The sequence below is a fragment of the Staurois parvus genome, unplaced genomic scaffold (assembly GCF_062004578.1).
Source record: "Staurois parvus isolate SC_StPar_1 unplaced genomic scaffold, SC_StPar_1.0 ptg000080l, whole genome shotgun sequence".
Classification (NCBI taxonomy): domain Eukaryota; kingdom Metazoa; phylum Chordata; class Amphibia; order Anura; family Ranidae; genus Staurois; species Staurois parvus.
The window spans coordinates 6021487-6049113 of record NW_028317876.1 but is presented as its reverse complement, the minus strand read 5'-3'; the positions used below and the strand labels follow the sequence as shown (position 1 = coordinate 6049113).

General features: G+C 43.6%; 1 pseudogene; it reads right to left on the bottom strand.

Annotated features, from left to right (window-relative positions):
• Positions 1–951: 951 nt before the first annotated feature.
• Positions 952–27055, bottom strand: LOC149469168 (uncharacterized; annotated as a pseudogene).
• Positions 27056–27627: the final 572 nt, after the last annotated feature.

Below are 27627 nucleotides of genomic sequence, written 5' to 3'. Positions count from 1 at the left end.
CCCGCCCTAGACACAGAGCCATGGCTTGGCCCCGCCCTCTTCTCATTGACTCACTGGCTGTGATTTACAAGAGAGGGAGTCCCAGGACAGCCTACGCTCTCATGCATATTGAGAGGGGGCTCAAGTGAGTATTAGTGGAGACCCCGGGGGGGGGGGCAACACACAGAAGGTTTTTTTTTTTTTAAAAATCTTCATCCTTTACAACCACTTACATTTCACTGTGGTGGTGAACTTGCAATTGATGTAGCACTTTGCACTGGCAGAGGGTAAGAACTGGGTGACTGAGATTGAGAAGATATCAGATACGGCAATCCCTGGAGCACAGAGATCAGGAGTTGAGGAGATAGCTATGGCAAACTTGCAGATCATGCAGCATGTAGTAGCAGCTGGGAGAGAATTGAAAATGTGGAGGCAGCAATTAAAGTATCACTAAACCTATTAAAACTATACTTCTTTGCTATGAAGAGAATAAATTCATTAACAGATCACATTGTAATTTTTTGCATAAGTACCTTCTTTCCAGCAGTCACATGATATAATCTACTTGCTCTGTAACACACTGAGAGATTGGTGGGTGAAGCAAGAATGAATCCAGTCACGCATGCTCATATTTTGGAGATTAATAATTGTAGACTGCTATATTCTGTAACAGATTTATGAAAAATCACCCCAAAAAACTGCTAGTTGTAAAGAGATTAAGTGCATAAAGATAAATAAAGATAAGTGCCATCAGTCTTTTTCTTCTGTATTCTACCTCCTTTTTTTTCCATTAGGCATTAGTCCAATTTGTTCCCTATTGTACCAATTTCTATTTGATTTCTAAATGTTTGATATTTAAAATACAGATTGTAAAAATAATTGTATTTATTCTTACATGACTATTACTTTAAAGCATGTATTTTTGTTTAACAAGATCTCTAAGACAACGCAAATGATAGATTTAGTGTATATTCAGTAGCTCCATGACTCAGGTCTTTCCATACTTTAGTCTCCTTTGGTTTTCAGGTCTTTCTTTGTTTTCTGAAAATAAACAATCATGTAATACAATAAGTATTCTGCCATATGGAAATGTTTTATTATAAATCACTAAATTACATTTTTGTAATACACAGAAAATAGATAGTAATTATCTTTGGGAAGAAACAATTTAAAGCAGGTGTTAACTGAAAATTTGCAATGATTTTCTCTTGTAAATGACTACTGAAAAATAAGTAACCTTTCAAACCTAACTGTGCAGAATAATAGCAATCATGCTGTTTGAATAGCCAAGATTATCACTAATTTTGGCTGAAAATGATTTCTGGCATCACTGGCTGTTCTGCATATACTGCTCACATACTAATGCCAACAGTGAAATTCCACTATAAAAGTTGGTCAGCAAGGTGTGCATGATAAAAGAAAATTACTACCACACAAGTGACACATTTTTCAAAATTAAATACCTGGTTGTGACTACCAATCCCTGCTCACCACCTAAGGGAATGTAAACCACACTAGGATGCCAGAACAATTATGACTTAACATTGTATGTTTTATATATTAATACCACAGCAAAAGGAAAGAAATATATACATCATTGATATGAATTAAAGTGTTTGTAAAGGCATACATTCTATGCATGAAGGTAAAAAACCTTCATTGTGCAGCTCCCCTCTGTGGCAATTGTGCGCTTAGACACATGGACGCTGACCACCATCTTGTATCATGATCTGAAAATATCATTCTCACTCCTCCAGTCCCCCCCTCCTCCCTGTGAATGGAATGTAGTCTGTATGTGAACTGGGGTCACAGGTGCATGGGCACAGCTGAATAAGCGTCATGGTTGTAATCCTAATTAGCCTGGTGCCAGAGTGTCTGACAAACACTTCCCTTGGCCTGGTCGTAAAGCCACAACTCAGTTGGTCACTTGACATGTAAGCCTTACAGCAGGGGCCATAAAACGTACATCCCACATGAGTCACTTTTCATACAAATTCATAAACTTCAACAGGAATTGGGCACATTGATATAACACATATATTCAGATAGGTCATTTTAATACAAGTCACATGACACCTTACATTCCTATGTAGCATCTACAAGAGAGTAGAAAACAGTATCTTTTATCCGGAATGGCAGGATATGCCATATTTGGTATCAGGACGTTTGGAATATGATTCTGCATATTAATCTGCCAGTTGCTAGGATGCTACCTGTACCTATTGTAGGTTATTGACCATGGTATAAACTTGGAAAGGATTTGGTCATAGCCTGGGTCCCCGCCTAACACCCATCCCCAAATGAGGCGATTGGCTCTTTGCTTTCAGGAGACACCCCTTGGGGATACTAGAAAAAAGGATGACATGCATGGAAAGAGAAAAGAAGAGATTCTCCCTTTTAACACCAGGAACCATTTTTAGGAAACAGGCAACCTTTTTGTTCGGACGTTTGGACTCTGCTTAAACCAAGGACTTTTGCAAGTATCCTACCTTCTGAAACTTCTTTTATTTCTCTGTTGTTTTATTTCTCTCTTTATATATATATATATATATATATATATATATATATATATATATATATATATTTGTTACATCTTTTCTGTAAATATTTTAATTGCACCATTTTGACCTTTTTAGTAATAAATCTTATTTTCTGAAAAGTGTTAAAACTGTCTCTAAAGCTTCTAATGCAACTTTTAAAAGTTGTTCACTTCACAAGGGCATTTTCTTTCTCTTCTTGTACCTTACCCACAGTATATAACCTGTTATTTGTACCTTTGATGCCTTTAATGAAGTATGGATACTCTTCATGTCAAACCTTATTCACCATTTCTTCTCTGTTGATGTTAAGCTACTCATGAATTCTAGATGGCTCTTAAAAGCAACTTCTTTAAATGTAAAAGGCCTGAATAGACCATTTAAATGTTCCATTCTATGAAAGAAAGCAAACACACAGAAATATGATGTTCTATGCATCCAGAAAATTCATCTTTGCAAAACCAACCCTCCCTCAGTCAAGCATTGCAATTTCCACCACTGCTTTTTTGAAGAAAGGAAAAAGGAAAAAGAAAGAAAAAGAAAGGCTTTATACCATAGCATACCAACCACTTTTTACAGAGTGTGATAGTGGAGGGAGGTATATGATTCTAGGTGCGCAAATTAATCACACATACACACCATAAACCCAACATTTCATATTCCTGATATGTGCCTGCTGTACCATGTACTTGTATGAAAAAGTATATTGTACTCTTTGTATTGCTTCCTTTGTGTGAAATCCCTATTGTTCCTGCCAGTCCCTCTGTTTTCCTATTAAAAACTGACCACACTAAGTAAGAGAACACACCATGGTCAGTTCTCTAGCTAAGCTGGGAACTGAGTCGGCTCTCCTCCAATGATCAGACTTGTCCTAACCCCCCCCCCCGCCCCCACCCCACACAGCCATTCACTTGCCAGATCAGTGTACTGCTGTTTCTGCTCTTGTACAGCTGGGAACAGAGGGAATGTGATCACTTATAAAAAAACATAAATTGTTTTTGTTTTATATCTATACACAAATGCTTTTCCTTTTATTTCTATTGTAAACTGAATGGATTGTTTTACAAGGTGAAGGTTTACAATCACTTTAATATTGAAGCACTCCATATAAACTAAAAAATATTATTGACTGATCTCATTAAGAAAGTCAGGAAGCTCCAACAAAGTCACCTTATTATCAGTGACTTCAAGGAGGTTAAAGATAGTGCCCTAGATTCCACTAACAAATGATGAAGGATGTACCTGCACTCTCCTTAACTTACTAAGATGTTAATAATTATATGATGCATGGAGAAGCCTACATGGGTCTGAACGTGACTACCTTTTTACACTGAAAAATGTGGAATAATATGTTTCTAGTGGACCAACATATTCTGCAACAGATAGGGCTGACTATGACAATATAACACAGTCTGACCACATACCAGTCTATCTGCCTGTGTTAAGACTACAAACTAAACCGCACCTCTCCTCTGAGACTGAACTTAACCACTTTACGTAACCCTGTCCATGAACAACATATCACAGATGGAAATTGAACAATATTTCAAACTTAATGCTAACTCTGTTACCAATGTTAACATTTTATGGAATGCTCATAAGGAGTATGTCCTCCAGCCCAGGAGAAAAAAATTAGAATGCAATAAATGACAGATACTGCCAACTTCAATGGCACACTAGAAGATCGTAAAGTGATACTACATTTGATTTTTTCTTAATTAAAATAAAAAACATGTTATACTTGTCTGATCTGTGCAACGATATTGCAGAGAGTGGCCCCTTACCTCGGTCTTCAGGAGCCCCCCACCGTTGCTCTCCACTTCTCTTTTCTGATTATCCCCTCAACAAGCCATGTGCTCTGGGGGCACTTGTGCAGGCTGCTGCCTGTGCTGCAGACATGCACAGCACTGGATCAAGAGAGGGAAAAGGTGTCTAGGGACAGAGAGGGGGGAAACTAGTATTTGAGTGTTTACCTAAAAAACAAAACGACTTTAGAACTACTTTAAGCTATGATGTCCCCTGCAAATTATTATCCAAAATAATTGCTTGGCACCAATTATAAAACCTATACCAAGAATATGACTACTTGGTTGTAAGACAGCCTCAGCTGATTAAGAATAGGATTTGTAAAAGGTCACCAGGTTCCATATGGTACTGGGTGACTTTTGAATTTAGTGCAGTGGGCAAAAACTGACTGGATACCTTCTCTGCTCCTTTCTCTGGATTAAGCCATTTGACCAAGTACACGGGGATATCTAAGAGCTGTCAATTTTATAATTAGTCTCAAGTTTCATTGGCTTTCCTATCCAGGTTCTATACACTATATCCAGCAACAACGTTTGCACCACAGGGCTGCTATCCACAGCTTTCAACTCCTTACTAATGGCACTAGACAAAGGTGCCCCATTTCCTCCCTAATTTATGCCCTGATCATTGAGTCATTTGCTGAGGTCATTAGAAACCACTCAGAAATCTCAGAAATAGCAGTTTTGGACAGGGAGTACAAAACGTTACCTCTACGAGCTGCAGTTGACTCTGAACCAATAAATATATACAGGTGTACCTCAGTTTATGAATTAATGCGTTCTCTGGGACGTTTCATATTGCGAAAAAAATTTGTAAACCGAAATGCGGTTTCCCATAGGAATGCATTGAAAACCAATTAATCCGTTCCGGAGGTCAGAAAAAAGTAAAAAAAAAAAGTCGCTGTCGCTATAGATCAGTGCCGGATTTTAAATGTAATTACCAGGTTTTTTTTTTCCTTCACTATAGCTCTGAGAATCAGCTATCACTTTCTCCCCAGCTAAAAGAAAGAAAGTTTCCTTTTAGTTTGTTTCCTCCCAGTTAAAAGAAACAATGTTTCCTTTTAGTTTGTTCCCGAGATAAAATAAATAAAGTATCCTTTAGCTCTGGGGAAAGTGACAGCTAATTCTGTGAGCTACAGTGAAGAAAAAAAAAGCCGGCAATTGCATTTAAAAATTGTCACCGACATACACTTCGTATTGTGAAAAAATTTTTAAACCGAGGCATTTTTTTTAATGGATTTTCATTCTTAAACCGAAAATTACGTTAACCGAGGCATTCATAAACCGAGGTACACCTGTACAAGAAACGAAGTCCCAGATATAAAAAATCTATCCTGTTTATGTTGAAGGCCCCTTCTGGTATGAAGATCCTAATGTATTCTGCTGTTATAAAGCAATAGAGCTGGAACAACTGAACTATTGGTGCATTCTATGCATGAAGATAAAAAAACGTGTGCAGCAGCCCCCCAGTCCCCCTTAATACTTACCTCTGTCCCATCACGTTCCAGCGATGTGCACAAGTGCCTTGGCTCTCTGGGGACTCTCCCTCTGCATTGGCTGTGACAGCAGCGGGAGCCATTGGCTTCCGCTGCTGTCACAGCCAGTGAGCCAATGAGGAGAGAAAGACCAAGATGCGGCCCTGTGTGTGAATGGACATGCAGAGCAGCACCTTAGGAGTGAACTTGCTTGGGTACCCCCATAGCGAGCCGCTTGCTCTGTGGGCAAAGGAGGGAGGAGCCAGGAGCACTTGCGGGGGACCCAATAAGAGGAGGACTGGGGATGCTCTGTGTAAAACCAGTGCACAGAGCAGATAAGTATGACATTTTTTTTTTTAAACTTGCCTTTAATATCACTCCAGTGACCTGTTGGGAGCAATTCCCCTGGGTTACTTTTCTCCACATGCCTACCCATCAACAAACAGGTACAACATCGTTTCTTCCTTGACTACTTCTGAATTTTACCTTTGGAATTGGGTGTCTCTAGGCTTCAATTATATTGAGTAGCTATATGACTAAAGGTCTACTTAGGTCATTTGAGGATTAATGTCACAGCTACCTTGTCCAAAACAAGGACTTTTTCAAGGCCACGGTGCGGGGTCATGTTATGCAGCTGGCGGCGGTACGGAAACGGGAGCGCCGACTTTTGGAGCTTCATTCTCTTCTGGCCTCTGCAGATGGAAGTCATCTCCATCCGCTGCCCATAAACGCGCTCGGGATGTTCTGGCGGCAGAGTTGGATCTACTTGCCTCTTCGGAGGTGGAACGGGCCCTGCGCTGGACCAAACACAAATTTTATTCCTGTGCTAATAAGCCGGGCCCGATGCTGGCCAGGAAGCTCAATTCTGTGGGGAAGCCCCACAAACCGATTCGACTGCGACTTCCTACAGGTGGTTGTACTTCTAATCCCCAGCAGATTGTTTCCCGTTTCTCGCGCCTCTACGCTAAACCAGATCCCTTCCCCGTGGCTCAAGCAGAGGCATTCTTTCAAGATCTCCGACTTCCTGGGTTATCCGAGGCAGCACAGGTGGCCCTGAAGTGCTCCAAGCTATCAAATCTTTACAGTCTACCGCGGCCCCAGGTCCCGACGGCTTTTCCGGTCTATATTATAAGAAATTTTCAACCCTGTTGGCGCCCTTTTTGGCTATTTTAATGAGCTACGACAGGGCTCCTTGCCCTCTCCAGACGCGCTTAGAGCGCATATTGCCATGATTCCTAAGACGACCGATGATGTACAGGAACCTCATGCCTTCCAGCCCATTTCTCTTCTTAATGAAGACCTGAAGGTACTGGGCAAGATCCTTAGTTTTCGCATCAACAAATATTTGCGTAGCCTGGTCCACAGGGACCAGGTAGGGTTCGTCCCTGGGAGGCAGGCGGGAGATAACGTTCGTAAGGTGGTCCATCCTATACATTTTCTGCAACAGCGGAGAATCCCGGGATTTTTACTGTCTTTAGACATATATAAAGCCTTTGATTCCTTATCCTGGGAATATCTGCGGTTTGTGCTGTCTCGTTGGGGTTTTGGGGATTCTATTCTTTCCTGGATTCAGGCCTTGTATTCTTCCCCTTCGGCCTCCGTTAAATACGCTGGGTATTTTTCAGATCCTTTTCCTATTGGGCGTGGGACGAGACAGGGTTGCCCCCTGTCCCCAGCGCTCTTTGTCCTGGAACTTGAGCCGCTGGCTTTAGCGCTTCGGAACGATTGCAATGTATCGGGGGTTCCTTACGTGGGACAGGAATTCAAGCTGAACCTTTTTGCGGACGATGCCCTCCTGACTCTTACCAACCCCCTGAAACAGGTTCTTGAGCGCTTCTCCTTGATTTTAGGTCTCCGTATCAACTTGGATAAGACTGTCACCCTCAATATTACTTTGGCTTCAGATTTGGTTTCGCGCCTACAATCCCACTTCCCTTACAAATGACCCCCACTTATGACTCCTTGTTTGCTGCGAATTATTATCCATTGCTTAGCTCTTTATCTTCTCTTATGCATTCTTGGCAATTTCCGCACCTGTCTTGGATAGGACGGGTTAATTTGGTGAAAATGACCATCTTGCCGAAATTGTTGTATTATTTTCGCACCCTCCCAGTGGGGGTTCCCCCTCATTTTGTTCGTTTGCTTCAGGCGAAGTTTATGCGTTTTATCTGGGCCAATAAGCACCCCAGAGTATCCAGAAATACGCTTTTTGCTCACAGACTCCAGGGTGGTCTTGGGGTGCCCAATGTAACCAAGTATTATCAGGCGAGCCAGATTGCCCCGCTGTCTATGTTGCATGCCTCTTCCGACATCCCCCTTTGGGTCCTGTTGGAACTACCTAATTGTGCCCCTATCGCAACGTCGATGCTTCTATGGCTTCCCCCTGCCCTGCGCCCTATGGCACGGAGTCCGATGTTACTTCATGGCTTACAAGTCTGGGACTCGGTACGTTACTCTGGTGGCCTGATGTCACCTTTTTTGCCTTTGCTCCCAATTATCAACAACCCTCTTTTCCCATCGGGTTTGGATCATCTGGGGGCGTTTTCTTGGTGGGTGACTAATGGTTTTTCGCAGGTGCAACACTTTTTGATTTCTCGGTCCTTTCCCACCTGGAACTCTCTTCAGGAATCGTGGAATGTCCCCCCGGCGGAATTCTTTCAATTGCGACACTGGCTGCTTTCGTTGCGGAGCACTTCTGCTTTCCCGTACCAGAAATCTGCTTTTGAACAGCTTTGCCAACAGCGTCCGGGCCTTATATCCCTTCTTTATGCAGCTCTGAACAGATGCTCGTCGCATACTTCTCTTTCATATGTTCTTCAGTGGGAGCGCGATCTGGGAGTGGCTGTGGATCCGGAGGACTGGAATAGGGCTTGGTCATTCATAGCTAAATGCTCATTTAATACGACCACACTGGAGGCAGCCTATAAGGTATTGTTTCGTGGTATTCGGTTCCGGCTCGGTTGGCCCAGGCTAACCCTGCCTGTAGTGATCAATGTTTTCGGGGTTGTGGCCATCGTGGAGATGTCTTGCACATCTGGTGGTCATGCTCGAGACGGTTTCGTTTTTGGTCTCGTGTGTTTGGCCTCCTTTTCACCTTGTTCCATCTCTCCATACGCCGGGATGCCCGGTATGTCTTGCTTCATTGCCCCATACCGGGCCTCTTGGCTCACCAGCAGAAGTTGGCTTCTTATTTGTTTTTATCGGCCACTAGAACAATTGCCCAGGCCTGGAAGAGTCCGTTTGTCCCTCTTCAGGGGGTGCGGGATCGTATGACTACTATGATGCTCAACGAGCAGATGTCGAGTATCCGCAACGACTCCCACCGTAAATTTTTGAAAATATGGGAGCCGTGGTTGCAATATGCCTTTTCCACACTCCCCCCGGCTAGCCTGGGGATGTAATGGCGTTCGATACTGGCGCTCTTTGACCCCTGCTTTTTGCCCCCCCCCCTTTTTTTTCCCCTTTCTCTCTCTCTCTGTTTTTGGTGTGACTGGACAGCTGCCTTTAGTTGTTAGAGTCAGTTGCATTAATGTTTTGTACCTTATGTGCCATTGATAGCCCCTGCGTGGGCGTACCTTTTGCCCTGTTGGCGTTAGAGCACTGTTTTCCTTTTATTTTGTTTTTTTTTTTTCTGTGCAATTGATAGCCCCTGTGTGGGCGAGTTTTATTGCCTCTGTTTTATAATGTTTAAAAATTTATAAAAACCATTGGAATACAAAACAGGGACTTTTTCAAATACTTCCATATTATGACTCTATTGTCTTCTGTGTCTGGACATCACAATGGAGCATTCAAAAGCAGCAAAGGTATTTGGCTTTTCTTTATCCTACTTTGTCCCACTGTGCCCAGCTAGGAAAAATGCACACAATTAAACTTTGAGAAAGGGAATTGCACCAGATCAGAAATCAGTGGCAGCGAACAATAGCCTTACAAATTCCACATATTTCTTACACATTGCTTTATAGCAGCAAGGTAAACTATTGCTCTTACACTGTCATTTTTGTAAACTTTTGCTCTGGGTTGGAAAAAAGTACTCCTGAAACAACTGGCTTCCTAAACCCTCCTAATGAACACACTCAAATTGAATATATGTTTGCAAAACTGCTTAAGAACTAATTTTCCCTGAGTACTTTTCCCCTTACCATCACGTGCTGGGTTTTATTTTCATCTGCTTTTCTCTGGAGGTCGTAATTTTCAATTAATGTCTTGTTCAACAGGTGGTGTAACTCTTCTTTTTCTTTAGCGTAAGACAATGCAGTTTTCTGTGAGGAATCTAACTTTTCTATGAGCTCTTCTTTTTCAGTATTAGCTGCTGCTAAGTCTTTATGAAACGTCTTTTTTTCTTCTTTCAAACGTTTTACTTCTTTCACCAATAACTGCTTCTCAAAACGTAGATGGTTTCTTTCATCCTCAATTTGTTTCCTTTGTTTAAAAAGTTCTCCACATTTGTCAGTCAGTGCTTTTGCTTGCTGATGATATGCTTTTGCATTTTGCTCTGCTATAGATAACTGTACATGAAGGAAGTTTTTTTCTGTTCTGAGCTTGTTGATTTTTTCTCTGCACTGCAGATTTTCAGAGCTTAGGAACTCTGAATCAATATGCAGTTGTCTTAAAGCTTTCTGAAATGCCTTACTTTCAAGGTGGTTTGCGGTTTTCATCTCATCTGCTTCACTTAAACCTTTTAACCCTGCTATTCCTTCATTTATACTTTTAAACAATTTTTCAAGATTTTCCTTATCAGATGTATTCTTATCTTCTGTTTTTTCTAGTGTTGGCTCAATTTCCTTACACTCAGGACTAAAGTAATCAGGATCACAGGGTGGAATAAGGTCCGTAATGCATAGTAGCATGTCAATCTGTACAATGTCCTCAAATTCTTTATTTTTCATCGTACTACTCAGCGGACCACTTTCATTTACATTTACAGTGCTATCAGATAAGCTTAAACTTTCAATGTTTGCTTCAGTCTCGTTTTTATGTGAAGTATATAAATCTGGTCTCCAACAGTCAACTCCCTCACTTTCAAATGAAACATTTGATTCTTCTGGTTTGCACTTTTCTGTATTAATGCTTTGCAGGTTATAGTTCTGCTGTGTGTCAGCATTTACAGGTGAATTTTGATCACTGTCTGATGATGGTCTGATGGAATCCAGTGTACCCAACTGCTCTGATGTTACAATCAATGGGGATTCAACTGCCGCATGCAATAAATTATGTTTGCCTAAGCAATCTTCCTCTTCAGTATTGTCAGGACATTGCCCTTTGTCTTTAGCATAGATGATGTCATTACTCTGAAATGAAATAATTAACAATGGAACTTATTCATAAAAATGATGTCACATTTTAACTACACTACTACAATGGGGTTGATTTACTAAAGATAAAAAGGCTATTCATTTTGCAAGGGAATTTTCCCGTATCTTAGTGAATGAGGTGAAGTTCCACTGACCTGATTTATCATATGCAAACAATAATATGTGCAACCTGTGGTGTGATGCTACTCCTAGTCATCCACATGAGACTAAGCTCTGAACGGTAGAGTTTTAGCATAAAATTAGAAAAGTTTAGGGATTATAATTCAAGTATGTTTAACAGTAACGGTCAAAAGCAAGGGGACCTGATCTTACTTGTCCACAATAGTCCAGGCTTTACCAGTCATGGTGGGCATACCCTCGAAGGGGTTTTCAGGGACTGACTGGGTTCCATAGGGATGGACTATGGCCCTGAACCTGTATAGTACACTATGGCTAACTACACACGTTGTACTTAGCGCCAGGGTGAGTGCCCATGCAGAATTCAGCAACATTACAGGCCATCCCAACAGACAGGTGACCTGGTAGCATGGCTTCCATTTGTGGAATTAGAAGTCAGTGGGGAATTGGTAAAAAGAATTAATAGATATAATAAAGAAAAATATATAGATGGTAAAGCTAAGTGATTACTTTGTGAAGAAGAGGCCCATCACCTTAGGACAGGTGCCCAGCAGGTACGTCTTCAAATGCTTGTAAGCATCCAATCACCTGAAGGTACAAGCCTATATCCCACGGTCTATGAATACCTCGCCTGATTCCTGTACTGTATGCTTTAGATATATTGTTTTTTTTTCCTTTGTGAATATGGTGAAAATCTACTTTGCAAATACCCAAAGCCAGTGGAAAATTCTCTTGCAAAGCAACACTTCCTTTGGAAAGTGAACAGACTATTTGCTTTTGGTAGATCAACCCCTATTTATTCAAATTTCTTCTTAGCTAATCAAAACATGAGAAAAATAACTGTACACTTATAAACAAATACTTTTAAAATGTTTTGCCAGCCTGTATTACAAAGAAAATGAACAGGAACACTGAATATAAAAGAAAAAAGAAATATGTTATAAAAATTTGAAACATTAAAACTCATGCATCTTATTGCCTATTATTTAAACCATAATGCAAATGTTAAAATCAGAAATAATTAAGATGTACATTTTCATTTCTGCAATTTAAGATTATAATGATTTGTGGACTGTGCACCTCAAGGTGGCCTTTTCAGATCTGTACACCTGTGTTTTAGCTTTTTTGAGTCACAAGGCCAGCTCAGGAATCCTATTCATTTTTTGTGTGCAGTGGTGCTGTGTTGTGTCTGCTGGTCCCTCCTCTACGTGTCAACCAAGCTAATATCACTATCTCTAGCAGTGGGCAGTAAGAAGGTGTAACGGGAGTGACTTTTGGGGGTGGGGGGACCGCTTGGTCAGCTCATGTCCCCCTCATGTTTACAGGGTGTAAATGTGAATGTCCCAGTCTTGTGTATAGTGTGTGTTCCTTTGTTCTCGGCCATGTGGTTGCCCATTGTCTATTGCCATGTGGCTATTCCTCTGTTCCTATTCCTTTGTTCTTGGCCACATGGCTGTCCATTGTTTATTTGCCATGTGCTTCATCCCATTGTTCTGTGTCTTGGGTTGGTTAAGGTGGTTCACTGTAGCTCTTACCACTGATGGGGCTGGCTGATGATGTATTCCCTGCAGCCCTTCCCACTGATGGGGCGGGTTGATGATGTGTTTCCCGTTCCTGGTTGTGTTTCCCCGCCCTCTGTATATATCCTGTGTTTTGTGTTAAAATAAAGAGTTGGCTTCCTGTTTTAAGAAGAGCTGGGTGCTGTCTATTTCCTGAGGGATTTCAAGGGTGTGGTCCGTGGATGGTGTTTGGACAGGGGAAGCTGCGGTATAACGGAAAATACCCAAGAGTGATCGGGTTCCGGTTCCGTTACACTGGTGGCAGCGGTGGGACCGCACAATCAGGTACAGGCAGCGGTGGGAAACACAATCAGGAACAGGAAACACATCATCAGCCCGCCCCATCAGTGGGGAGGGCTACAGTATGGGCAGGAAACACATCATCACCCCTCCCCATCCAACCAAGACACAGAACAATGGGGCAGCACATGGCAAGGACAAAGGACAACCATGTGGCCGAGAACAAAGGAATAACCACATGGCAGTCCAATAGGCAACCACATGGCAGGGACAAAGGACAACACACCAATACACAATAGACCTTCACATACACACCCTGCACCCTAACAGGCACAGGGTCACTTAAACATAAGAATTTGGGGAGATGATAGAGAGGTACCCCCACACCCAAAAGTCACTCCTGTCACAGAAGGCATTTCTCACTGAAAGAAAGTAGGCTGAACCTGTGTTGAAAAATTTTGAACATGTCTTCAGTCAGGCTACAGGCCTGGTGGCCATGGTCTTGTTGTTCTCACCATCTCCAATCCTGTAGAGCAGCGGTTCTCAACCTGGGGGTCGCGACCCCTTTGGGGGTCGAACGACCATTTCCCAGGGGTCGCCTAAGACCATCGGAAAACACATATTTCCGATGGTCTTAGGAACCGAGACACCGCTGCTCTGTCTCGCGATCTGTGGGCGGGATGATATGCTGCCCCTGTAACCTGGCCACACCTCCGGGATCACTCAACAGCTCCGCCTCCTCGCCGCTGATTGGCCACCGGAACTGTAGCTCAGGAGAGGCACACAGGCGGCCAATCACCGGCGAGGAGGTGGAGCTTGGAGAGGAGGAGCCGAGCGGCAGAGCGCGCAGATCGAAGAAGATCGAGGGAGCTGCAGGACCGAGTAAAGAGGAGAGAGGCCAGAGAAGGAAGACAGCTGACAGGTAAGTGCAAATTTTGCTTCTGCAGGCTGTAGATGGGAGAGGGAGAGAGCGAGCCCAGGCTGGAGCAGGGGTCAGCAAGGTAAGTATCATTGGTGTCAGTGGGAGGAATAGTGCCCCATCATTTGTGTCACTAATACCAACGATGGGGCACTATTCCTCCCCCCACTGACACCAACGATGGGGCACTATTCCTCCCCCCACTGACACCAATGATAGGCACTATTCCTCCCCCCACTGACACCAACGATGGGGCACTATTCCTCCCACTGACACCAACGATGGGGCACTATTCCTCCCACTGACACCAACGATGGGGCACTATTCCTCCCCCCACTGACACCAACGATGGGGCACTATTCCTCCCCCCACTGACACCAACGATGGGGCACTATTCCTCCCCCCACTGACACCAACGATGGGGCACTATTCCTCCCCCCACTGACACCAACGATGGGGCACTATTCCTCCCCCCACTGACACCAACGATGGGGCACTATTCCTCCCCCCACTGACACCAACGATGGGGCACTATTCCTCCCCCCACTGACACCAACGATGGGGCACTATTCCTCCCCCCACTGACACCAACGATGGGGCACTATTCCTCCCCCCACTGACACCAACGATGGGGCACTATTCCTCCCCCCACTGACACCAACGATGGGGCACTATTCCTCCCCCCACTGACACCAACGATGGGGCACTATTCCTCCCCCCACTGACACCAACGATGGGGCACTATTCCTCCCCCCACTGACACCAACGATGGGGCACTATTCCTCCTCCCACTGACACCAACGATGGGGCACTATTCCTCCCCCCACTGACACCAATGATAGGCACTATTCCTCCCCCCACTGACACCAACGATGGGGCACTATTCCTCCCACTGACACCAACGATGCGGCACTATTCCTCCTTCTGACACCAACGATGGGGCACTATTCCTCCCACTGGCACCAATGATAGGCACTATTCCTCCCCCCACTGACACCAACGATAGGCACTATTCCTCCCCCCACTGACACCAACGATGGGGCACTATTCCTCCCCCCACTGACACCAACGATGGGGCACTATTCCTCCCCCCACTGACACCAACGATGGGGCACTATTCCTCCCCCCACTGACACCAACGATGGGGCACTATTCCTCCCCCCACTGACACCAATGATGGGGCACTATTCCTCCCCCCACTGACACCAACGATGGGGCACTATTCCTCCCCCCACTGACACCAACGATGGGGCACTATTCCTCCCCCCACTGACACAAATGATAGGCACTATTCCTCCCCCCACTGACACCAACGATGGGGCACTATTCCTCCCCCCACTGACACCAATGATAGGCACTATTCCTCCCCCCACTGACACCAACGATGGGGCACTATTCCTCCCCCCACTGACACCAATGATAGGCACTATTCCTCCCACTGACACCAATGATGGGGCACTATTCCTCCCACTGATACCAATGATGGGGCACTATTCCTCCCACTGATACCAATGATGGGGCACTATTCCTCCCACTGACACCAATGATGGGGCACTATTCCTCCCACTGACACCAATGATGGGGCACTATTCCTCCCACTGACACCAATGATGGGGCACTATTCCTCCCACTGACACCAATGATGGGGCACTATTCCTCCCACTGACACCAATGATGGGACACTATTCCTCCCACTGATACCAATGATGGGGCACTATTCCTCCCACTGACACCAATGATGGGGCACTATTCCTCCCACTGACACCAATGATGGGGCACTATTCCTCCCACTGACACCAATGATGGGGCACTATTCCTCCCACTGATACCAATGATGGGGCACTATTCCTCCCACTGACACCAATGATGGGGCACTATTCCTCCCACTGACACCAATGATGGGGCACTATTCCTCCCACTGACACCAATGATGGGGCACTATTCCTCCCACTGACACCAATGATGGGACACTATTCCTCCCACTGATACCAATGATGGGGCACTATTCCTCCCACTGACACCAATGATGGGACACTATTCCTCCCACTGACACCAATGATGGAGCACTATTCCTCCCACTGACACCGATGATGGGGCACTATTCCTCCCACTGACACCGATGATGGGGCACTATTCCTCCCACTGATACCGATGATGGAGCACTATTCCTCCCACTGACACCAACGATGGGGCATTATTCCTCCCACTGATACCAACGATGGGACACTATTCCTCCCACTGACATCAGTGATGGGGCGCTAGTCCTCCCACTGATACCAATGATGGGGCACTATTCCTCCCACTGATACCAATGATGGGGCACTATTCCTCCCACTGACACCAATGGCGGGACACTATTCCTCCCACGGATACCAATGATGGGACACTATTCCTCCCACTGATACCAATGATGGGGCACTATTCCTCCCACTGATACCGATGATGGAGCACTATTCCTCCCACTGACACCAACGATGGGGCACTATTCCTCCCACTGACATCAGTGATGGGGCGCTAGTCCTCCCACTGATACCAATGATGGGGCACTATTCCTCCCACTGATACCAACGATGGGACACTATTCCTCCCACTGATACCAATGATGGGGCGCTAGTCCTCCCACTGATACCAATGATGGGGCACTATTCCTCCCACTGCAAAATTACAGTTCTGAAGTAGCAACGAAAATAATTTTATGGTTGGGGGTCACCACAACATGAGGAACTGTATTAAGGGGTCGCTGCGTTAGAAAGGTTGAGAACCACTGCTGTAGAGTTAATAAACAGGAATGTGTGGATGTGTGAAAGGTATTGTTTAATATGTGAGGGCAGGCAAAAGAGACTGCAGGAGACTCTGGGTTGCTCCAAGTCAGCTTGTTATAGCTAAATAATGAGACTGTCTTCAGGACATTTATGAAGTTTGGATGTCTAGAGGGTTACATAAGTGGAACTGGTTAGTAATAATGAGGGGTGTCAGAAATGGACTTGCCAATAATGGTGGGACTCACCTGCCTTGTGGGCTGCAGTACCAGGGCTGGCCAGCGGGTGCTCTCAGCAATCAGAGACTCACCCCTGCAATCAGCCAAAACACCTGAAGCTGATTGCAGGGGTTGTATTTAAGGAATGGCCAGACTCACAGTCAAGGCCGTGGTGTGTGTTTTCCATGGGCCCCTGTATCTTGTATCCTGTATTCCTGTTTCTGCCTGACTTGTTGCCGACCCTGCCTGATCCTGACCTCTGCTGACTTCTCCTGTTTGATCCCTGGCTTGTGACCCTGACCATTCTCTGCCTGACCCTCTGTACTGCGCTGCCCGTGAGTTACTGAACCCAGCTTGTGACCCTGACCACTCTCCCGCCTGTTCCTGGTACTCTGTTTGCCCGTTTGCTACTGACCCGGCCTGCCTGACGACTCTTGCTTTGTATGTATTGTTATCTGTGGGTGGTTTGGTTTGTTTGCACTGTGTTTAGGTTTAGTTTTGCACTGCGTTTTGTATTGTTAGTCTTAATAAATTATATTGTTTATACCATATCTGAAGCCTGTGTTTCCCTGTGTCAGTCCACACACCTCTGGTCATACCTGGAGCCCTGACAAGGGGTATGTAAAAATGTTAATCAGCTTCTTTGCATAAATGACCAAAATGGTATAATGATATCCCTGAGATATAAATAATCTAGAACTTTCCTTTTTCTCTGAAAGTGCCACATATATATTTATTACTATATGTATTTATAGTCACTCACAATTTACACAGCACTTTACATATTGTACATTCACAATGGTCCCAGCCCTTAGGTAGCTTACAATCTAAGGTCCCTATCTCACATGCATACTTACACATACTAGGGCCAATTTTAGATAGGAGCCAACTAACCTACCAGCAAGTCTTTGGATTGTGAGATTAAATCGGAGTACCCAAAGGAAACCCACAAAAGCACTGGGAGAACAAGCAAAGTCAATGCAGGTGCCTTGGTTGGGATTCAAACTAAGAAACCTAATTCAACAAACTTGAACACAGTGATCTGGGTTTTTAGCACACTGTGCATCTGCACATCAGTTTTGAATCCACAGAGGAAGCCAGCACCCCAGGATGACAAAGCTTCTACTGCATAGACAGAAACTAGTGTTGACAACCTAACAATGGAAGTTTCAGGGAAGAGTCTTACTGGTAAAATCAACAGGTACGAATATAGGAAAACAAAGACTGGAGTGGAATAGCAAAAGAATAAATGTTAGTATCCAAAAAAGTGTGTATGCCTGTTAACTGTACAATGTACCACCAATTAAGCTTTTAATTTAGTATTGCCAAAAACATCATTGTTTTCAAATGTACAAAATGTGTAACTAAATTTACCATCCACCATGTACAAAATGAGCAGTGTTAGTAGATAAGTAATGGTAGCAAGTCTGGCTGGAGTTTCACGTGAAATTGGCATGGCCCCATCCATCTGAATTTATTATACCCCTAGATAGAGACCCCAAAAAGGATATGTGCATAAAGTAACTCTTCAGCAAATCATCATCTGTGCAACCTTGAAGCCCCCAGGGTGACGCTGTACACAAAAAGACCTAATTTCTAGTCCCAAACAAGTGTTCAAGTCAGAGGAATGGTATCCCACTCTTATTTACTTGCCATTGAGTGCGTTGGCCTTTGAGATGGTGGGGCTATGTCAAAGATCATAGGTAGTCTGCATCCCTGTAAAAGGGCTGCATGCCTGGTTTTGTGAGATACATTTATAAAGGTTATTCTTCTGCCTACAAAAACTTAAAATACCGTAAATTAACTAGTAGATCCTGAGATACAGGGAAATTCACATGAAAATCTCTGTAAAATTCAAGATTAGTCACACTCCTCCTTTCTTCCTATTGGTCAGTGAGCCCCACCAATTACTTTAAAGAACCAATAAGCTATTGGGGCAGTATTAAAGTCAGAAGTTAGGGTATAGAGCTGTCTACATCTTTGTGTCTAATGATCATTTTTACATGAGGCTTTCACTTAAGGTAACATCTGCTTATGCACTTTTTGTTCATATCCTTAGTATGCTTAATACAAAGCTTCCTCTGAGTCAGAGAGGCAGGCTGATGATGTTAGAACCTCTGACACATGCAATCAAAAGAAGTTTTGTATTCATGGATAAAATACATTGCTTTCTATGAATGGCTGAGCGCAGCTCGGACAGATGCTATTGTGTTACAGGTAGAAGCTCTCGACTCGCACCCAGAACATAGTGCTGTATACATACAATTTATACAGCACATCCAGTGGCCTAACGTGTTAGCTTGGCCCAAATGAAAAGTGTAACAAAACCTGGAGATCAGCTTTAAAAGCTAATTTAGGTCTAGGGGCCTAAATTAGCAAAAAGCAGTTTTACATACCTGATTCCCCTAGGTTGTAAGACACTATGTTCAGATGCCTTCTGATGTCATCTAGACCAATGCAGAGCCCATAGCCCTGCACTGGACATGAGGATGCTGAGGGGCAGTCCACTGCCAAAGAATATGGGAGGAAAGGAGAGCAATGATTGCTTGGGGAGGGTGATCTACAAGAAAAATTGCTTTTAGATGCCCCTTTGACCTAAATGAGCATCTAAACCAAGAGTCCTCAAACTTTTTTAAACGGGGCCAGTTTGCTGACTTTCACACTGTTGGGGGGCCGGACTATAGTTTGAAAAAAATATTAACAAATTCCTATGCACATCGCACATATCTTATTTGTACTACAAAAAAACAGAAAACAAACCAATACAATATTTAAAATGCACTGTACACTGTGATGCACTGGACATCAAAATGCACTGTACTCTGTAACGCACTGGACATCAAAATGCACTGTACACTGTAAAGCAATACACTGTACATTAACATACTGGACACCGCAATGCACTGTATACTAATGCACTGGACACCGCAATGCACTGTACACTGCAATGCACTGTATACTAACGCACTGGACACTGCAATGCACTGTACACTGATTCACTGGACACTGCAATGCACTGTATACTAACATACTGGACACTGCAATGCACTGTACATTGATACACTGGATACCATAATGCACTGTACCTGGTGTGCTCTCCTCCTCTCCTGTTGCTCCTCTGACTGCAGCAGGTGAAATCAGGGGCTTCCAGGCTGCCGCTCGCTGGGTCGTAGTTTGAGGACCCCTGATCTAAACCTTTGTAGTTTAGGGACAGCACCACTTCAAGGAAGCTTTTTTTCTTTGCTCGAAGATGGGCTTTGAGCTGAGGAATACTTCTCTTTTTTGATTGATAACTGTTTAAAAGCTTTACATGCAAAACTTTACAAAAATGTAATGATATATCAATTATTTTGGTAACTTGACATACCTCATTTTCTTCTTGTATCCCACTGGTGATTTGAACTGTTAAAAGGCGACTTCGAAATTGTTCAATTTCACTGATACTTTGATTCAAAATATCAGCAATTTGTGACTTAATCTGAAACATTCAGTTTAAAAAATGATTGATATTATTGTAGAATACTATATGGTGATGTTAAACCAATGTTTAATTATCAATAATGATAAATCTGAACAATTCTGTAAAGTGATGTCTTGGTGGGTATTCACTGACACGCCAAAATTTAAACAATGTACTTAAGGTCTATATTGTCATGAAGCCAGTTTGTTTCTGAGACAAAACTATGTTGAGATTTACTAAAACTGGAGCACTCAGAATCTGGTGCAGCTGTGCATGGTAGCGAACCAACATCTCACTTCAGCTTGTTCATTTGAGCTTTGACAAAAAACCTGGAAGCTGATTGGTTTCTATGCAGAGCTGCCCCAGATTTTGCACTCTCCAGTTTGTCCAGTAGTGGTGCACCGAAGTGAAAATTCCGGCGCTGAAACCAAAAATTCAGGATGCATTTGCCAAAAACCAAAAATAGTTTTAAAAATTTTTTTTTAAATGTAATTACTGTGGCTGGCGTTTTTGCATTAAAGTCAATGGGACGTGATTTTGCATTGAAGTCAATGGGAGGCTAATTTGCATTGACATCAATGGGAGGCAATTTTGCATTGAAGTCTACGGGAGGCGATTTTGCATTGAAGTCACTAGGGGCATTTATGCATTGAAGTCAATGAGATGCAATTTTGCAATGAATTCTATGGGACGCTGCATGCCATTATTGGCACCTTTTTTCTATCAGCAAAATGCGGATAACTCTGTTTTTGTCCGATACTTTTTGGTAGCCGATACATCAGTGCATCCCTACAATGTAGTACATCTTCAACAAACTCAATCTTTCCAAAATTGAGCTCATTCCCCATAATGCTGCTGCTAGACTCATCCACCTTACAAACTGTTCACTGTTTGCCACCCCCTAAAATACTAACATAAAAAACATCCACAACTCTGATCCAAGCTACAGCACCAACCTTCTATGATATACAAATCAATAGTGATTCCATGTTAACAGATAATAAATCGTATTCAAGGCAGTATGTACAAAATGAGCACCACAACTGGACCATCTGGCATAACCTACAATGCATGTGTATCCTGAAGCCCAAAATATTGGTCCAGATATATCAGACAATTTCACCATGTAAATTCCAAAATAGGATGCTAATGTCTGGTGTAGATGCTACGTGGTTCATATGTAGTATAATCCTGTAGAACAGGAATACTGACGGCAATACAGTGCTTCTTCCAGGAACATTCTGTAATAAGGTGGAAGGATCTCCGCTGTCTTCAACCATTATGCACCAAAACGAAAACGAAAACCAAAATGCGCTGTTTTTAAAAATGAATATATATTTTTTGGAAAAAAATACACCTTGATTAAAAAAAACAATATATACCCCAATTTTTTTGTAAAATATGAAAGAAGATGTTACGGTGAGTAAAGAGATACCCAACATGTCACGCTTTAAAATTGTGCACGCTCGTGGAATGAGCATGAAACTGCGGTACTTAAAAATCTCCATAGGTGATGCTTTACAAATTTCTACAGGTTAGCAGTGTAAAGTTACAGGGGAGGACTAGTGCGAGAATTATTGCTTTTGCTGACATTCATGGCGATACCTCACATGTGTGGTTTGAACACCATTTACATATGTGGGCATGGCCTACGTATGTGTTCACCACTACATGCGAGCACGGGGGGACAGGGGCACTTTAAACATTTTTAAAAAAAATGTATTTCATTTTTTTTTTTGCACTGTCCCTTTAAAAAATTTTTTAATCACTTTTATGCTTAATCACAAGAAATGCATGAATCCCTTGTGATAGAAATAATCAGTGACAGGTCCTCTTTATGGAGAGATATGGGGTCAATAAGACCCCACATCTCTCCTCTGCAATGTAAAGCATTGGATCGAAAAAAAGCAGTGATCTAGTGCTTTTAAAAAAAAAAAAAAGGCCGGAACCGAAAGTGACATCGCTCCGGTCCCCAAGGGCATAGACATGAGTGGAGGCCATCTTTCCTTCATTCATCTCTGTGCCCAGTGCTGGGATTGTTCGATGGTTTCTCAGGTAAGGCTGAGAACTACCGAGCGGTGACTGGTGGCGGCAGCGGAGATGGCGCCAAGGGGTGGGTTTTTTTCGGCACCTGTATCGGTGCTTTTTTTCATTTTGGGTATTTCAAAGGGTATTTCAGCCAAAACATTTCGGCCACCGAAATTTCAGTGCATCCCTAGTATGTATGTATGTATGTATGTATGTATGTATGTATGTATGTATATATATATATATATATATATATATATATATATATATATATATATATATATATCCTGGGGCATAGGTAGGATCAGTATAACGTCCTGGTCTTCTAAGCTGTGACTCCAGCTACTGCTACTGTGCAATCTTGAGTCACTAGTTCAAGAAAATTCTCCAAACACTCCAATAGAGAATACATTAGAGGGATGAAGAGCATTTATCCCTGCAAACATGTTGCAAATACAGAAAAATAACTGTTGATCTGATTACTTAATTCCTGATGGCCTTCAAAGAACATAGATCTCTCTTCATTCCCATAAGGCTACTTTCACACTGAGGAGTTTTTGAAGCATTTTTGCATTAAAAAAAGGTCCTGAAAAGCTCAAGAAAAAAGCTTCCCGATGTATGTGAATGTATACCTATGTATGTTTTCACACTGAGGCATTGCGCCTGGGGTGCGGTGTAAAAACTCCTGCATGCAGCATCTTTGGGACATGTTTGGTGAGTTAAAAACACCCCAAAAACACCTCTTCCCATTGAAATCAATGGAAAACGCCTCTGAGAAGCGTTTTTGGTGCAGTTTTTAAGTCACGTGTCCTTTAAAAACGCTCAGAAAGCGCGGTAAAAGTAGCCTCCCTGAGCTCAGACAGAGAGCAAAGAAAGTTTTTAGCTCACAAAATTTCTGGCAATATCAAAAAGTATTTTATGAAACAGATATAACAAAACACTCTCATTGGAAATTTTATCAGGCCAAAAAGGAGCAAAAATAAGAGATAGTAATTGTTATGGTTTAAGTCAAAGTGTAACTAAACCCATCAATTTCACTATTTTCCAAAACAGTTACATTCAAGGCATGCTGTGTCACGGTTGCTTGTGCTGTCGGCCGAACTGTCAAGCCATCAAATGGCTGGTGTCATAACTGACCACGTGTACAGCACCATGGCAACTGCTGATCAAACAGAGGCTAAGATGGCAGCTTCCTTGGCTGTAAAGGATAGGAGGGTTTAGTTCCACTTTAAATTCTCCATAACAATGTTTGGAGAATTCACTTGTGCTGATACACAGGAATCTCAGCTGAAAAGCCAAGCAATAGTTCACAGCTATGCTGCTGCCTAGATAACTGTAAAGACCTAGTGGGTAAAAGAGCTCATCTTTACAATGTCCCAAATAGTTGTAGAGAGTCAGGTAGGATGGAGTTCTGCTCTAAATTAGATCAGGACATAAAATATATACCTCCAAGGTGACAGCAGAGCTTCTGTTAAACTCCTGCACAATTTGTAAGACTTCCTCTGTAGATAAAAAGAATTTGTTAGAAAGTATGTAAAGACATTATCCCATAAATATTTCAAATTCTGTTTACTACAAAGCTGAAAGTATATGGAAATGGAAGTGAAGAATGTTCTCTGGTTCCATACATGAATTCAATGTACCTGTCCTGCCGACGTGTCCAAAAACTGCATTTCTTAGCTTTAGGTAAAGAAGAAATTAGCAATCAGACGGGTATGAAAAAGATGTCCATTGCTAACTGGTTTCCCCCTGATAATCCAATACCAATGGTGTGTGCAGCATTCTCAAGAGAGAGCCAAGTTGTTTTCTTAAAGCGATATTAAACCGCAGATAAAAACAAAACATCCCTGCAAGGTAATGGCATAATGTGATAGTATACATTGCATACTAGCACATTATTAACCACTAGCCTACAGGGCACTTATACCCCCTTCCTGCCCAGGCCAATTTTCAGCTTTCAGTGCTGTTGCACTTTGAATGACAATTGCGCGGTCATGCAACACTGTACCCATATGAAATTTTTATCATTTTTTTGTGACAGATAGAGCTTTATTTTGGTGGTATTTAATCACCTCTGGGTTTTTTTATTTTTTCTTAAACAAACCAAAAACCACTGAAAATTTTGAAAAAAAAAAGTTTTTTCTTAGTTTTTGTTATAAAATTTTGTAAATAAGTGATTTTTCTCCTTTGCTGATGTGCGCTTATGAGGCTGCAGTGATGGGCACTGATAGGCTGCACTGATGGACACTGATGAGGCACTGATGAGCATTGACAGGCATCACTGATGGGCACTGAAAGGCAGCACTCATATGGTACTGATAGGGGGCACTGACTGGCACTGATAGGCGGCACTGACTGGCACTGATAGGCGGCACTGGTAGGCAGCACTTACGGGCACTGATGCACACTGATAGGCAGCACTGACTGGCACCACTTACTGGCATTGATAGGTGGCACTGACAGGCACAGATGGGTGACACTGAAAGGCAGCTCAGATGGGCACTGAAATGTGGCATTGATGTGGCACTGGCAGGTGGCATGGATGAGCCCTGACAGCTGGCACTGATTGATACTGACAGGTGGCACTGCTGGGGCTACACAGATCATCAGGGCACACTGATCATCAGTGCCCTGATGATCAGTGTACATGTCCCCTCTGAGGGATGCCAATTACCGACTCTCCTCTGCTCTTGAGCTGTCAGCGTGACAGCTCGTGAGGAAAGAAATGCTGATAACCGGTATTTCCCTATTTACATGAGATCAGCTGTGATTTGACACAGCTGATCACATGATCGAGCCGACATCTTTGGCTCTTTCCGTGGATTGGTGATCCGCTGTGTCCAAGGGACACAGCGCACCGCCAATCACCGCGCTGCACGCTCCCGGAGCCGCGCATGCACAGTTAGAATGGGAGGACTTATTACAAACAAACTAGGTTGCGAGCCACTGAGGTATATTATGAAGGTATAAGTACTAGATCACTGGTTAATAAGCCCACTCTCTTCTGATGTGCATTTTTAAGAAATTAATTTAAATATTAACCGCGCTCTAATATCCACAAAACAAATAAATCAAAAGTGCTATGTGCTTATAAATAAATAAAAAGCTGTCGGTTAGGGGATTCTCCAGCCAAAAGCTAAATGTCAACGGAGATACAGATGATGTCATCAGCCACATAAGGCAATCAGGGGTGTGGAATTTAAAAAAAAAAAAAAATACTTGTCAGCGGGACTAAATTGGGTCCCAGTCTACTTGTCCTCATTAAAAATAAATACATAACTACACTTGCAAAATGTAGGTTCAGGTGCCATTATTCTCAATGGCACCTAAAACGCATTTCGGTTTTGCCATGATTATCACGTGGCAAATCGCACTGCATGAAGCTTGTCGCTTAAAAGAAGCGCCTGCTCCTTTTTGGGCGTCAAGCTTCACGTGGTGCAGTTTTTGCCTCATTTTAGGTGCCACAAAAAATAATGGCACCTGAACCTACGTTTTGCCATTGTAGTAAAGATGTTTAAAAAAGGGTCCTGTGCAAGTTTGGTGCTGTGCGTTCCAAACTCGCATAGCATAGGGTAGAGTGGCATTCTGAGATAACTGCTCACATAGAATGCGATTCATAGTCAGTTTTGCATAGACGTGAATAGAGGACATTTACATCGCATATGAACAACTACCTTTGAAAATCACCCTGAAAACTGACCTGAAAATCGCACCACATAAAGTAAACCCTACTCCTTGCCCACAGCTGGGCTAAATGTAAAGGAAAACCACCTGCCTGTCGCCCAGCACTGCATGTCCTGGGCGTCGGGCGATATGATTTGCACATCCCTGGGCAATGCTCACATTCGGGAAATGACCTGTCACTGTGTAGGCGGAGCTTGATGGGAGACGGACTAGTTCCCCAGCAGATCTGCTTTTCATTTGATTGACAGCACATGTCAGCGGATGGATTTGAATCGCTATTGAACTGAATAGCCACTTTGGGTCTGTACACTGCGGCTGGCTGTCTGGCTATCCAAGGTGAAGGGGTGATGAACTAGGCTCTCAGTTCTCCCTCAGGCTCCCACCACCCCAGTACAGAACTTGATGGGTGAGGTGACCAGGGAAGGGGGGATGAACGCAGTGTGGACGCTCCTCTCCCACTGCAGACGCGGACAGATTCATGTCCCTAGTTGTGACCGCTACAGGACTGGGGTCCTTGCATCGTCACCTTGAGTTATTCTCGTCTTGGAATATTAAAAGTCACCAGAAATATATGCATTCCTCCCATTGAGTGCAATGCAGCCACAGCCCAGGGAGACCTCTGATGTCCCCTAGCCAGGGGCGGACTGACAACTCATGGGGCCCCCGGACAATAGGGGATCATGGGGCCCCTGTGTCCTTGCCCAAACTCAAAAAAGCCTATGAAATAGGTACCAGGGGCATCTCATGGGCCCCCTTACTGACCCTGGGCAGTGCCTGAGTTTCCAAATGGTCAGTCCGGCCCTGCCCCCAGCTGTCCAGGCGTTGTCCTCCCATTGTAAGAAGAAAATATAGGTGGTGCTAGCATACACAGCATTCCACCAGCAGGGGCACACTGTCACAGGGGTGATCACTAGTAACCCCGATTGTGGTACCTCTAGCTGCTCCCGGTGTCTCCTCCATGGTCGCTCCTTCCACCAGCCGGCTACTAACCGCTCTGCCAACAGTTACTCTGCATCCGCTAGAGGGGGAGGGACTCGCGGAATACCACGTGACACGGAGCGCCGCGCCGTCGGCTGTTTCCATCCTCGGGGTCCGCCCACGAAGCGCTCTAGTGTCTGTGTAGGGAGGAGGAGTCGCGGAATACCATGTGACAGGGAGCGCCCTCTGTGTTATTTGAAGCTGTTACTTGAGGAGAGCAGAGCCTAGCACGCGCTCCACCTGGTGGCCGTGGGAGGAGTCGCGGAATACCACGTGACAGGAAGAGCCTGCTGTCTCTGAGGGTAACGTTACGTCGGGGAAGGAGAGGAGCGGACGTAAGCAGAGTCAGGGGAGAGGACATGTATGTTGTGCTGGTTGTTGTACTAGTCAGATATTGGGAAGTTGTAGGACCATACAGAGAGCCTGACTCTGTAGGACAGGGGGGTGCACAACCTTTTGAATAGTGAGGGCCAATTATGTGAGTTGGTAACCGGCCATGGGCTGCAATGAAAGGAAATGATTCAGAATTTACAATTGTTTAATTTGAAGAATAC